At 51.0% G+C, this 11652-nt stretch overlaps 1 protein-coding gene across 3 annotated transcripts in view; it reads left to right on the top strand.

The window, feature by feature from the left end:
* Positions 1-9509: 9509 nt before the first annotated feature.
* Positions 9510-11652, top strand: part of USP36 (ubiquitin specific peptidase 36) — a 34143-nt gene continuing 32000 nt past the window's right edge. For 2 of the 3 annotated variants that reach the window (XM_069482938.1, XM_069482936.1), the window contains exons 1-2: positions 9525-9563; positions 11067-11164. The gene's annotated coding sequence lies outside the window, so the exon portion shown is untranslated. Of the gene's footprint in view, positions 9579-11066; positions 11165-11652 lie in introns of all 3 variants that reach the window. The other variant, XM_069482937.1, reaches the window with a different exon arrangement.

Here is an 11652-nt window from a genome sequence, read left to right as displayed (position 1 = left end):
TACTATTTTAAAAACATTGCCAAAATAGCTTTATCACACCTTAAACATGTATCTGGAATTCATTAACATCATCAAACATCTAGTCAGTGTCCCAACATCTCTGTCTCATAAGAAAATGCTTTTTTACGGTTTATTGGCTGGAAGAGCACCCACATAAGACCCAGACATTGCAGCTGGTCGATACATCCCTCGGGTCTCTCATTCTACAGGTTTCTCCTCCCGGGGGCCCCGCCCATTTCTGGCTGGGATGGAGTCCCATCGTCATTTAAATTTTAACCAAAAGTCTCATATTATTCCAAGTCACCATATGAACATTCTTTCCTGGGGTATTTGAACAGTTGCCTGCCCTCTGGCCTGTGCAGAATTTGTTACTCCAGGGACAGCTGGAGGAATTGTGTCTCCCGTTCTGTGCAGTGACTGCCTAAAACGCGAGAACAAACTCAGCAATGCCTTTTTGAAGCAGTAAAGAGTTGGCGGAACAAAGTTTGCACCAATGTCTGTGTCACAAGACATTAAATGCCAACCACTTAACATCACCTACTGCAGAAACTTATGGCCAAATACATAGGGAAAGTGGTGCGGTGGCACATTATAATAGTCATACAAAAACTTTCGGGGTCGTATACATAAATAACCTTACTTGGCGTTCACAGGCCATATTTGGGGTCTTAGCAGACAACAGCAGACAACCAGATGATGGCTGCTCATTTTATTTGTTTATACACTTAGGTCAAACATGACTTTTAAAAAAAAAACTCGTTATGGAAATTTTTAAACATATACAAAAATGCAGGGTCACGCCTGTAATCTTAGCACTCTGGGAGGCCGAGGCAGGAAGATCGCTTGAGCTCAGGAGTTTGAGACCAGCCTGAGAAAAAGCAAGCCTATGTCTACAAAAATAGAAAAATTAGCCAAGTGTGGTGGCACTTGTAGTCCCAGCTACTCAGGATGCTGAGGCAGGAGGATCGCTTGAGCTCACGACTTTGAGGTTGCTGTGAGCGAGGCTGACGCCACCGCACTCTGATAATAATGCAGGGAATGGTATAACAAACTGCACGTGTCCATGCTCCAGTTTCAACAATTATCCAAGTTTTGTCGATCTTTGCAAACAGTTTTAAATTGGTTTGTAGCCCCACAGATGGGGTACCCAGATTGTCAGGGACACCAGGAGACACCATTGTTTCCTCCTCCGTCTTGCTCATTCCATGAAGGAAAAGCAAATGGGGCAACTGTGGGCCGCCTGGCTCAGTGGTCAAAACACTCACGGACAGAGACACGTGGATTCAAGATGGAAATGCAGCAACAGACACCGCGGGGGCCAATCCAAGGGACTGGCCAGGGTGGTGGCAGCCACCCTGGCTGTTTAAAACACTTCGGAGCTCATGGAACTATTTGAGACTGGTTCTAGCACACAACAGGGGCGCTATCTTTTCTTCCTAATTATTGATGGATATTTTTACCTGATGTAACTTTAAAAAAAAAATCAAGCCAAAACAGTGGGGTTTCAGATACTTCACTGGCATCAGTTTCATTATAGGCGATTGGCTGTTGCCATGGATTCTGCATGAAGACTTTGAGGTTTGTGTATGAACAGGTTTATCTTTAGCTTTAGGTTCAAGCTTTGGGCTGCCCCATAGCTCACCTGGTCTCCGTTGCCTTGAATCATTGTGCAGTGAAAGTGCTTTGATCTCGGGGGAGCTTCTAGCTCTAATAGCAGGTTTTCTCCTCCAAGAAACAAATTGATTGTGTGGGGAAAAGGCATTCTGAGGCATAGGGTAATTCCATACATTTTCATTCCCTAACAACTGGGAGAAACATTCCTTTCCAATTAAACTAGCAAAACAAAAACATAGCATAAATTCCAATCAGAGCCGCAGGTGTCGGGCTGGGGTGGATTTCAGAGAGGGGAGAGTGTTAGGGAGGAGCTGGGGATGGGATCAAACACGGGGTGCAGAAGTGACGCTGGACACATTACAGAGAAATAGAGCCGTGGGCGTGGTGGCGCCTGTGGTCCCAGCAGCTGGGAGACTGAGGCAGTAGCATCGCTTGAGCCCAGGAGTTAGAGGTTACAGTGAGCTGTGATCATGCTGCTGCACTCCAGCCTGGGCGACAGAGAGAGACCCTGTCTCTGAAAGTTGATTTTTATTTTTAGGCCAATCAATGTGTCTTGTTTTGCCGCTTGCAGGTACCAGGCACAGGCTTCCCAAAGTCCCCTCCCTGCACTTCATTCCCCCAGCAATGAGTTGTGACAAAGCCTGTGAAATGCTGCCAACCAGCAAAGCTTGTGAGAGACCCAGTGTCCAAGGTTCTCACTGGGGGCTGGTCACAGAAGGCATGTAGCAAAATTCCAGACTTCCAGAAGGAAAGTAGGTGTTCGGCATAAACAAACAGTTGAGTCACAGTGAGCCATTATCAGGGAACCCTCCCCAAAGCCAGAGTCCCAGCCACCAGTCTCGTAGGCAGGCCGTTCTAAGAAGATTGGTCTCAGGCCTGCAGTTGTCGCGATGTTGCACACAAATCCTGTCTGTCCCCTTTCCGTAGTCTTTCCCCCAACTGAGGAGACTCTGCTGCTAGACGCTCCTGGGCAACCACTTAGGCAATCATTCGGATAAATCTAATAATTGTAACAATAGCTAACAGCGGTAAAGCTCAGGACGCAGGCTAAGGACTTCACGCACTCATCCCACTTAATGCTCGCCGACTCTGCGACGTGTCCTCTTGCCCAGTTGATGGGTGAGGAGACAGAGGCCAGGGCGGTGGCGGTGCCTGGTCATAGATGCTGGCCCTGGGGTCTGAATCCAAGGGGCACGGACTCCAGGCCTGCTCTGCAGTGGCTCACGCTCCTGCCTCTTCCTCTGCCCTGAGGGACCGGGAGCCTCTGCCAAAGACATGGCTCAGGCAGAAGCAAGTTTCCTTCTGCAGGTCGTCCCCACAAAGCAGCAGGTGAAAACTCGCCTTGCAGTTACAGGAAGAGCCTCTGTAGAGGTTGGTTGGTCAGTTTGGTTTGGGGGTGTGTGCGTGTGTGTGTGTGTGTGTGTGTGTGTGTGTGTGTATTTAAAGCAACAGTGACAACAACAAAATCCTGGTCTCAGTCAAGATACCTTATTACACCAAGATACCTTGTTACAAGTTTTAATTCCCAAACTTAAAAAAGAGTAAATTCAACTATCTGGAAAATTCATCCATATGTAATTTATCTTCCAAACCAGGACACTTTGCAGAGAGAAAGGGGGTGCTATTAACAATTAGTGGGGTGTGAACCCCAATTGCTCAGGACTGTCGTGAGCAAATCAGGGTGCGCTGTCACCCCGTCCATGCAGGACATCTTCCCCAGCCACCCCCAGTGTGTCTAATCCCCCTCTGCTGTTTGCCCCAGACCCCAGGACTTGTCCTTGGTCACAGCAGCCCCCACACCCCCAGGGCCCCAAAGCCTCGCCCTACCTTCCTGTGATCTGCCAGAGAAGGTGGACCAGTTAAGGCAGTACTTGCCACTGCAACAAATAAACCCAGCATCTCAGGGGCTAACCCAAAAGGAGCTTATTTCTTTCCTTGTTTTATTTTATTTTTTTTTTTTTTGAGACAGGGTCTTGCTCTTTCACCCTGGCTGGAGTGTGGTGGCATCATCGTAGCTCACTGCAGCCTCCAACTCCTGGGCTCAAGTGATCCTCCTGCCTCAGCCTCCCGGGTAGTTGGAACTAGAGGTGTGCACCACCACTCCCGGCTAAGATTTTTAGTTTTTGTAGAGATGGGGGTCCTCCTATGTTGCCCAGGCTGATCTTGAACTCCTGGCCTCAAGCAATCCTCCCAAAGTGCTGGGATTGCAGGTGTGAGCCACCCCACTGGACCAATTTATTTCTTGCTCACACAACAGACGGATGGGGGTATTGGACAGGTGGCCTCCCATGGGTGATGCAGGGACCCAGGCTCCTTCCCTCTATGTCCCACCACCTTCAGGAGCCTCAGAGTCCTCTGCTTTAAGCCAGAAAGACGAGGCAAGGGTGGCACTGCAGACTCCCAGCATCTCTGGCTTGAGGGTGACACCTGTCACCTCTCCCGCGCACTGCTGAGAATTACTCACTGGATGCCAAGAGGGCAGAGAAACGCCGTCCTGGCCCACAGCCATTTCCTGGAACCCAGAGGAGAAGCACAGTCTTTAGTGCACAGAAGCCATCCTGTGGCTTTTGTAAAACCACTTTATTGAGGTATAATTCACATACCACACCATTCAAAGTGTACAATTCAGCCAGGCGTGGTCACATGCACCTGTAATCCCAGCTACTTGGGAGGCTGACGCAGCAGGATCGCTTGAGCCCAGGAGTTTGAGGTTGCGGTGAGCTATGATTGTGCCACTGCACTCCAACCTGGGAGAGAGAGCGAGACCCCATCTCTAAAACTCATCATAATAATAAAGTATACAATTCAATAGTTGGTAGTACATTATTAATTTTTTAAAATTGCAGTGCAATGTTTATGACAAAATTTGCCATTTTAACCATTCAAGTGTACATTTCAGTGGCATAAATTTCACTTACAAAGCTTTTGCCACCATCACCACTATTTCCAAAACTTTTTTACCGCCTCAGACAGAAACTCTGTAATCATCAAGCCATAATTCCCCATCCAACCCTCCTCCTGGTCACCAGTAATCTACTCTCTGTCCTTGTGGATCTGCCTATTCTAGATATTTCATGTAAATGGAATCATATGATATTTGTTCTTTTATCTGTGGCTTCTTCACTTAGCATAATGTCTTCAAGGTTCATTCGTATTCTAGCAGGTGTCAGTGCAAGGAGAAGCTGAATTGGGCCTACTACGCGTGCCCCCTTGGGCCGTGGGGAGGGGGCAGAACAAGGTCGTACTGGGACTGAGAAGACAGTGTCTGGAACACTGTTGAACAGTTTATATGATCTAGTCCTAGAGACCAAACACAGACACACCAACTGCTTTCAAACAACAGTAACAGGCCGGGCGCGGTGGCTCACGCCTGTAATCCTAGCACTCTGGGAGGCCGAGGTGGGCGGATCGTTTGAGCTCAGGAGTTCGAGACCAGCCTGAGCAAGAGCGAGATCCCATCTCTACTAAAAATAGAAAGAAATTATATGGACAGCTAAAAATATATATAGAAAAAAAGAAATTAGCCGGGCATGGTGGTACATGCCTGTAGTCCCAGCTACTCGGGAGGCTGAGACAGGAGGATCGCTTGAGCTCAGGAGTTTGAGGTTGCTGTGAGCTAGGCTAACGCCACAGCACTCACTCTAGCCTGGGCAACAGAGTGAGACTCTGTCTCACAAAAAGAAAAAAAAAAAAAACAACAGTAACAGAGCGGTGCAAAGGAGCGTCACATCTCAAACTATAACCAGAGTGACACAGAAACCAACCCAGCCCCGCCCAGCCCCGCCCAGCCCCATCTGCAACATCAGTGACGGCCCCACGTATGAAGCGGGAGTCGTGGCAAGTCTGGAGCGAGTGGGGACAGGAGCGGCCCCTGGGAGGATTCAGACAGCACTGACGTCCGCAGTTGCGAAGAGCTGTTCCTAAAGCCGCAGGGAAAATCTCACTAGTGGCACTGACGGTGGCTTAGCTGTTTTAAAGACAGAACATCTTTTCTGGGAGGGGAAGGAGGAGGCTGTCCAGTGGCCAAGGCCAGCACAGGGATTTAAGGCCTGGGGGCTACTTTTTGACCAAACCACCAAATACATCCATGAACAAGTGCACAGAAGAGAGAAGGTGGCTCTGAGAGCCCCTGCATGTGGCTTTTCTTTGCTGGGTTCAACCAAACAAGGTTGACTCTTAATCTGCCAGTTTCTAGAAACTGGAAATTGTCAGGCTTGTGTAGGCCTAGAAGGGCAGCTTACAGGAACCAAAACCCACAAGGACTGATGTACAAGTCAGAAGGGGAACTGTTAATTTACAGTTAGAAATGCAGTGTCGGTCTCTCTGGAAATTAGTACAAACCTTCAGCCATCTAGGGGCTGCGGAACTGGGAGAGGGGCCAAGTCCGCTGACCTCGACCTCCAAGACAGGAAGCCAACCAGGTGACTTTTGGGTGACAATATTACTATTCTGTTAATGCACTTTTTTTTTTTTCTTGAGATAAGTTCTAACGTTATTCATTTTGGTTACAGCTTGTTAAAATTGAGAATATTTTTTTCTTTCATCTTCAGTGTTTCCCTGGTTTTCTCTTTCGGAATTTAGAGATTATCCAACTGTCTCATCTCAAGCAGTTCATTTTCCATCTGGTGCTCTTTCATGAACACCTGTCCACAGTGTGCCCCCAGCGTGCCAGATGCAGAGACACACAGATGAATGACACATGGTCCTGGCCCTTAGGAGTCATGGTGACAGAGGGAGGAGAAGTCCACAGGATATTGCAACCTAATGGCAGGGAGGGAGGGAATCCAGAAAGACTTCTTGAGGGAGGCGGTGCCTGAGCCGAGGTTGAAGGGCAAGCAGGAAAGGGATTCTAGGCCAAAGACCAGCTTGAACCTGGCGCACGGCCAGCCTGAGTGGGGATGAGGTGGGGCTGCGGTAATTTGGATTTGGCTCTGCTGAAGGACCCAGAACGGGGAGTGGCTGGGAATGAGGCCAATTACACAGGCATGGGCCAGGCCCCAGGGACCATGAGAGGCAACGCTAGGAAGCCTGGCCTCTCTCCTCAGCCTCGAGAGCTGGGAAAGGGGCTCAGTCAGGTGAGCTTTTAAAATGTTATTCTACTCAGCAGTTTGAGCAATGTGTCTGACCATTCCAGTAAGATGGTGGGAGGCTTTACTTGGTCAACCGGATGGTGGGAGGGGATGGTTTGAGGTCAATCAGATGGTGGGAGGGGATGGTTTGAGAGATATCTGAGAGATAACATTAGCAACATTTGCTGACTGATCATTTCCATGGGGTGAGGAGAGACAGGAGCCTAGGATGCTGGCCAGGAAGGTGGACGTTGGGGTTGCTGTCATTGTCAGTTACAGTCCAACCAGGAACCCAAACCCCTCTGTGTGTTGCCTTCAGAACAGAGGGAATTAATGCAGGGATTGGTTACACCCTGATGGAAGAAACTCCCTGAAAAGCCAACAAGGAAACAGTGGGCAGCCCAGAGACCACCAGCAGGAAGATGCTAGCATCCCCAGAGTGCAGGGACAGAGCGTGGAGGCTGCATTACAAGAGCCCAGGGAGGAGGCACACGGGAGGCTGGAACCACAGCCTGCCTCTCTGGATGAAGCTGGAGCCTCTGCCAGATTCCAAAGCAGAGAGGGAGGAAGGACCTGCTTCTCTTCCCCTCTGCCCTCCAGTCTCACCAGTGCCCCCAGGTGGCCTGCCCCACCTGGAAATCAGTTCACAAGGGAGCCTGGGAAACGCAGCCAGCACTCAGTAACACAGACAAAACCTGCAAAAGGGCAAGGATGTGGTCTGAGCCGGCACACCAGCCCAAGTGGGCAACAGGGCAGAAAAGGAGAGGCCAACTCGGGAAGGTGGACATGGTGAGTTTGAGGTGCTTGTGGGACATTCAGGGAGAGTTTAGCAGTTCCTGGGCTTACAGGGGGTCACTGGACCCTGCTTCCAAGATTCGAGGTGGGGAGGGGAGGTCTGCACATGCAGATTTGGAATTTCCCAGCCTACAGGTGGTAGGTATGGTAGTTACAGCAATGGATGTGCCATAGGTTAGTTGTTTACTTAAAAGAAACATTCAAATTATTTTCCAAAATAGTTGCCTCATTTATACTCTCAGCAGCAGTTTGAGAGTCCTAGTTGCTCCCAATTCTCTCCAACATTTAGTCTTTTTAATTTTAGTTACTTCAGTAGATGTTAAATGTACCTCACTGTGGTTTTAATTTGCATTTTCTGGTGGCCGTTGAGGTAGCACACCTCAGAAAAGACTTTTACACTGGCCCATGTGAACACGTCTTGAGGAAATGCTACTCCAAAGGCTTCCAGGAGGCATGAAAAGGGGAGTGAATAGGAGTGTGGCTGTGCAGCCTCTCAGGAAGTCCTGTCATCTCATGTAAGAATTTTGGGTAACCTCTGGGGGCTCGAGCTCCGGGTGTGAACTTGGGACTATGAAAGACCTGGGTTCAAACTTTACCACTAGCTTGCTAGGATCTTCCACCCTCCGTCTTCTTAGCTGTAAAATAGGAACGATAATCTCTTTTTGTAGGGTCACTATGAGGATTAAATGAGATAATGTTGGTAAAGCGACCAGCTTGGTATGTGGCACTTAATGAGTTGGCAATGGTAGTAAATGCTATTGGTTTTGTTATTAGAAGAATTAAAGACATGCTGCAGATGGTCTTTTTTTCCCAGACAAGGAAATTGAGGGCTGGGCATATTAAAGACAGTCCAAAGCAACCTGCTAATTAGGGCAGAGCTGGCCTAATTCCCAGGTCACCTCATTCCCCTGCCAGTTGCCAGTGTCCCCGCCACTACTTTTAATCACTCATCTGATACAACATATCAAGCTTGAAATAGTGAGAGTTGTCTTCTTTGGAATCACTGCCTTTGGGCAGACAGTGAACTCAAGTCTGGGGACGAAAGGATAAATTTCAATCTCCAATTCTTATAGAATTCTTCTAGACAGGGCACAGTCGCAATCAGGCTTAGGTGGGTTTTGTTCTGGCTTTGTTCGCTTTTTCAAAGAACACCAGCACCCAAGTGACAAGCACCAGGTGACGTCTGTTCCAGTTACACCTGGAACAGATTCTCGCTCCATCCCCAGGCCCTGCGGTACCCCGCCAGAGGGCACGAGATTCGAGTTAGGGTATAACGATGTCATCACTTCCTACTGATGTGTCCAGAATGACACAGCAGGTGGGGCCCTGTGTGCAAAGCTCTGCCTTTTGGAAAAAGTAGTTTACTCCCTCCCCGGGCCCTGCTTTTCCGTTTCTGCACCGGGGCACGCTCTCTCCGCCCGCTCTGGGGAAGGGGTTCGAGAAAGCTCCCGGTCTAGGGGGTTTTAAAAACACTGCAAAAGCAACACGCGTGTGCAGACGTTCAACCGACATCTTCCGCAGGAGTCCCGGGACGCAGCCCTGGAGGGAGCAAGCGGAGCCGGGGACCAGAAACGGCAAACACCAACCCGGGTCGAGCCGTCCCCTGGCCCCGCCCCCGCCTCTCCGCAGCGTCCCGTCGTCCCCACGCCCGGGAGGCGGGCAGAGCAAGCCCGGGAGGCGGGCAGAGCAGGCCCGGCAGCACCAGGCCCGTCCGCCGGAAGTGGCGGCGCCTCGCGTGCGCCGCGGGAGCTCATGGGACCGCGGCGCAGGGGGCGGGCACGGCGTGGCCTCTGCGCGCTTGTGTCATCGCGTAGACTGATGGGTTCCGGGATGAGGAGGTGGCGTATGCGACGCGTAAGGCGGTAGTGGGCCGGTCCAGGGAGTCGGCCGAAGCTAGCCCCGCCTCTTAAAGCCGCCTGGACCTTTCGGTGTGTGCGCAGCGTGGCCGCGGGGTGCGGCGCCTTTAAGCGTCGCGTTGACACGTGTGTGAGGCGCCGGAGGCCCGGATGGTGCGCGTGCGGGGCCGCGGGCCGCAGGAGACGACAGCGCCGCGCAGGTCTGCAGCGGGCCGGCCCAGGGGCCCTGGTAGGCTGTAGCCAGGTCGGGGCGGCGGGGCTTCCCCCGGGCTGGGCGCGGGGCGCACCGGGGGCGCTTGGGGGGGGTGCGTGGGCGCGAGGGGCCGGCGTGTCCGCGCAGGGACTCAGGCGTTCCGGCAGAGGCCGGGGTGCGCTGTGCACGCAGGAGTTTGGGGTCCCCGAGGAGGGCCGAGCCCGGGGTGCCCGGGAGGTCGGGAAGGTCCACGCCGGGCGGCCCCGCCGTTCACGGAGAGCTCCGGGTGGGGGAAGGCGGCGGCCCGTGTGTGGTCACGGGCACGGTCTGCACCCACCACGGCGCCGGGTACGCAGGATCCGGGCTTTCTCCGGAGCTGCTTGAGCCGAGTCCGGAGAGCGCGGTCCGTCCGGCTGCGGAACGGGGGTCTCGCTTCCTTTCCCCGGGAGATCCGGGAAGGGCTCGCCCCGGGGAAGGTAACCTTCCTCGCGGTTGCCGACGTGCGCTTTCTAAACACCCGTTATCCCAGTAGGGTGCTGCGGCGCGTCCCCGGGGGCCCCGGGTGCTGGAGCAGCATCCTGAGCCAGATGGCGAGGGGAACACCCCGGCGCCCGCACGGTCCGGTTCCTGGGACGGGCGCCGAGAAGCAGGCCTCGGGGAACGGGGTGATGCCCTGGGCGCTCTGTGGGGAGCTGCCCCCCCCCCCCCAATCTGAGGGCGCCCAGGGGAGGCCTGCTTCTGTCTTGGGCTCCTCCTCCCAGCACGTGGTTGACCCTGTGAGTCTTGAATACAGTTTTTCCTGGAAAAGTGAATTTAAAGGGAGGAGGGAGAGAAAACGTGCTTATATATAGTGTTTGTTCTGAGGAAGCTATGCTTGAGTACTCCCAGAGGTAGAGAGATACTAAGTATTAACGTATGGGCTGTTCCTGGACCATGGGAGTTTGGAGAGTGTGTTAGTAAGTGCACACAATGCAGGGCTTGCTGATGGCTACAAGAGCATTTTTTTCTTGGGTTTCTACACCTCAGAGAGATCATTTTCAGGTTATTGGTTAATGTTTTAGGTGGAATTGGTGAAGTAGAGGTTGATCATTCTGCTACAACCTGAAAAATCATGTTTGTCTGAAATCTCTGACTCTGCATCAAGGAATGGGTGACGTTTAAGTTACTTATCTTGAGTGAAATTGGGTTAAATATCTCAAGTTTTGTTTATCCCCTGGCTGTGTGGTTCCCAAAGGTTAGCTGATGGTCCATGACAAAGTTCTGCCCTGTCCACTGTGAGGTGTGAGTCCTGACAAAAAGCCATGGCATCGAAGATAGAATGTCGTCACTTTGCAGATTGTTCTTTATTCTCTATGGTTTTGGGAGAGTTGATCTGCTTTTATTTATAGATGAAATGATAGGTGTGAGATTTGCTGTAAAGCAACTTGGGGACGGGGAGGCGAATCAGGATTGCTCGGACATAGTTCTTGAGGCTGAATAGTGGGGACTCCTGATTTGATTTGATTTTTTAAAGAGATGGGGTCTTGCTCTGCCCCTCAGACTGGAGTGCAGCAATGCAATCATAGCTCACTGTAGCCTCGAACGCCTGGACTCAAGTGATCCTCCTGCCTCAGCCTCCTGTGTAGCTGGGACTACAGGCATGTGCCATCATTTGTGTGTGTTTGCCTATTTTCACTGTAAAAAATTCTTAAGTACCTTAATTTGATAGTGATTGTAGATCGTAATGAAAGAAAACATCCACACTTAGCAAAGTAAAAATTTGGCAACTCTTACTGTTCCTTCAGTTGTTTTTGTTTTTAATTTTACTGGTTCATGAAATCGAAAAGCTTGGGATGATTATTATTACCTTTTACTCTTTGAAAATGAGATTAGACTGCAGTTGACTGGCAAGTGTGGGGAGCTTTTGTTCACTGCACCTGTCTCCAGTGTCAGGGTTAAGATACAGAGCAGACAGCAGTGTTTTCCATGTCATGTGCGTAACAGTAATTTGTGGCTAATTAGCACAGTTCTCCTGACTTCAGCACTGTGGATATTCCTAAGCCGTAATCACAACTTATTCCTGGTAGATGGTCGCAGTCGCTACACCTGGTCCATGGGAAGTGGCTGAAGAGACAGTGGGAGGAGA

This window comes from Eulemur rufifrons, chromosome 9 (genome assembly GCF_041146395.1).
Source record: "Eulemur rufifrons isolate Redbay chromosome 9, OSU_ERuf_1, whole genome shotgun sequence".
NCBI classification, from domain to species: domain Eukaryota; kingdom Metazoa; phylum Chordata; class Mammalia; order Primates; family Lemuridae; genus Eulemur; species Eulemur rufifrons.
This window is presented reverse-complemented; position numbering and strand designations above follow the sequence as displayed.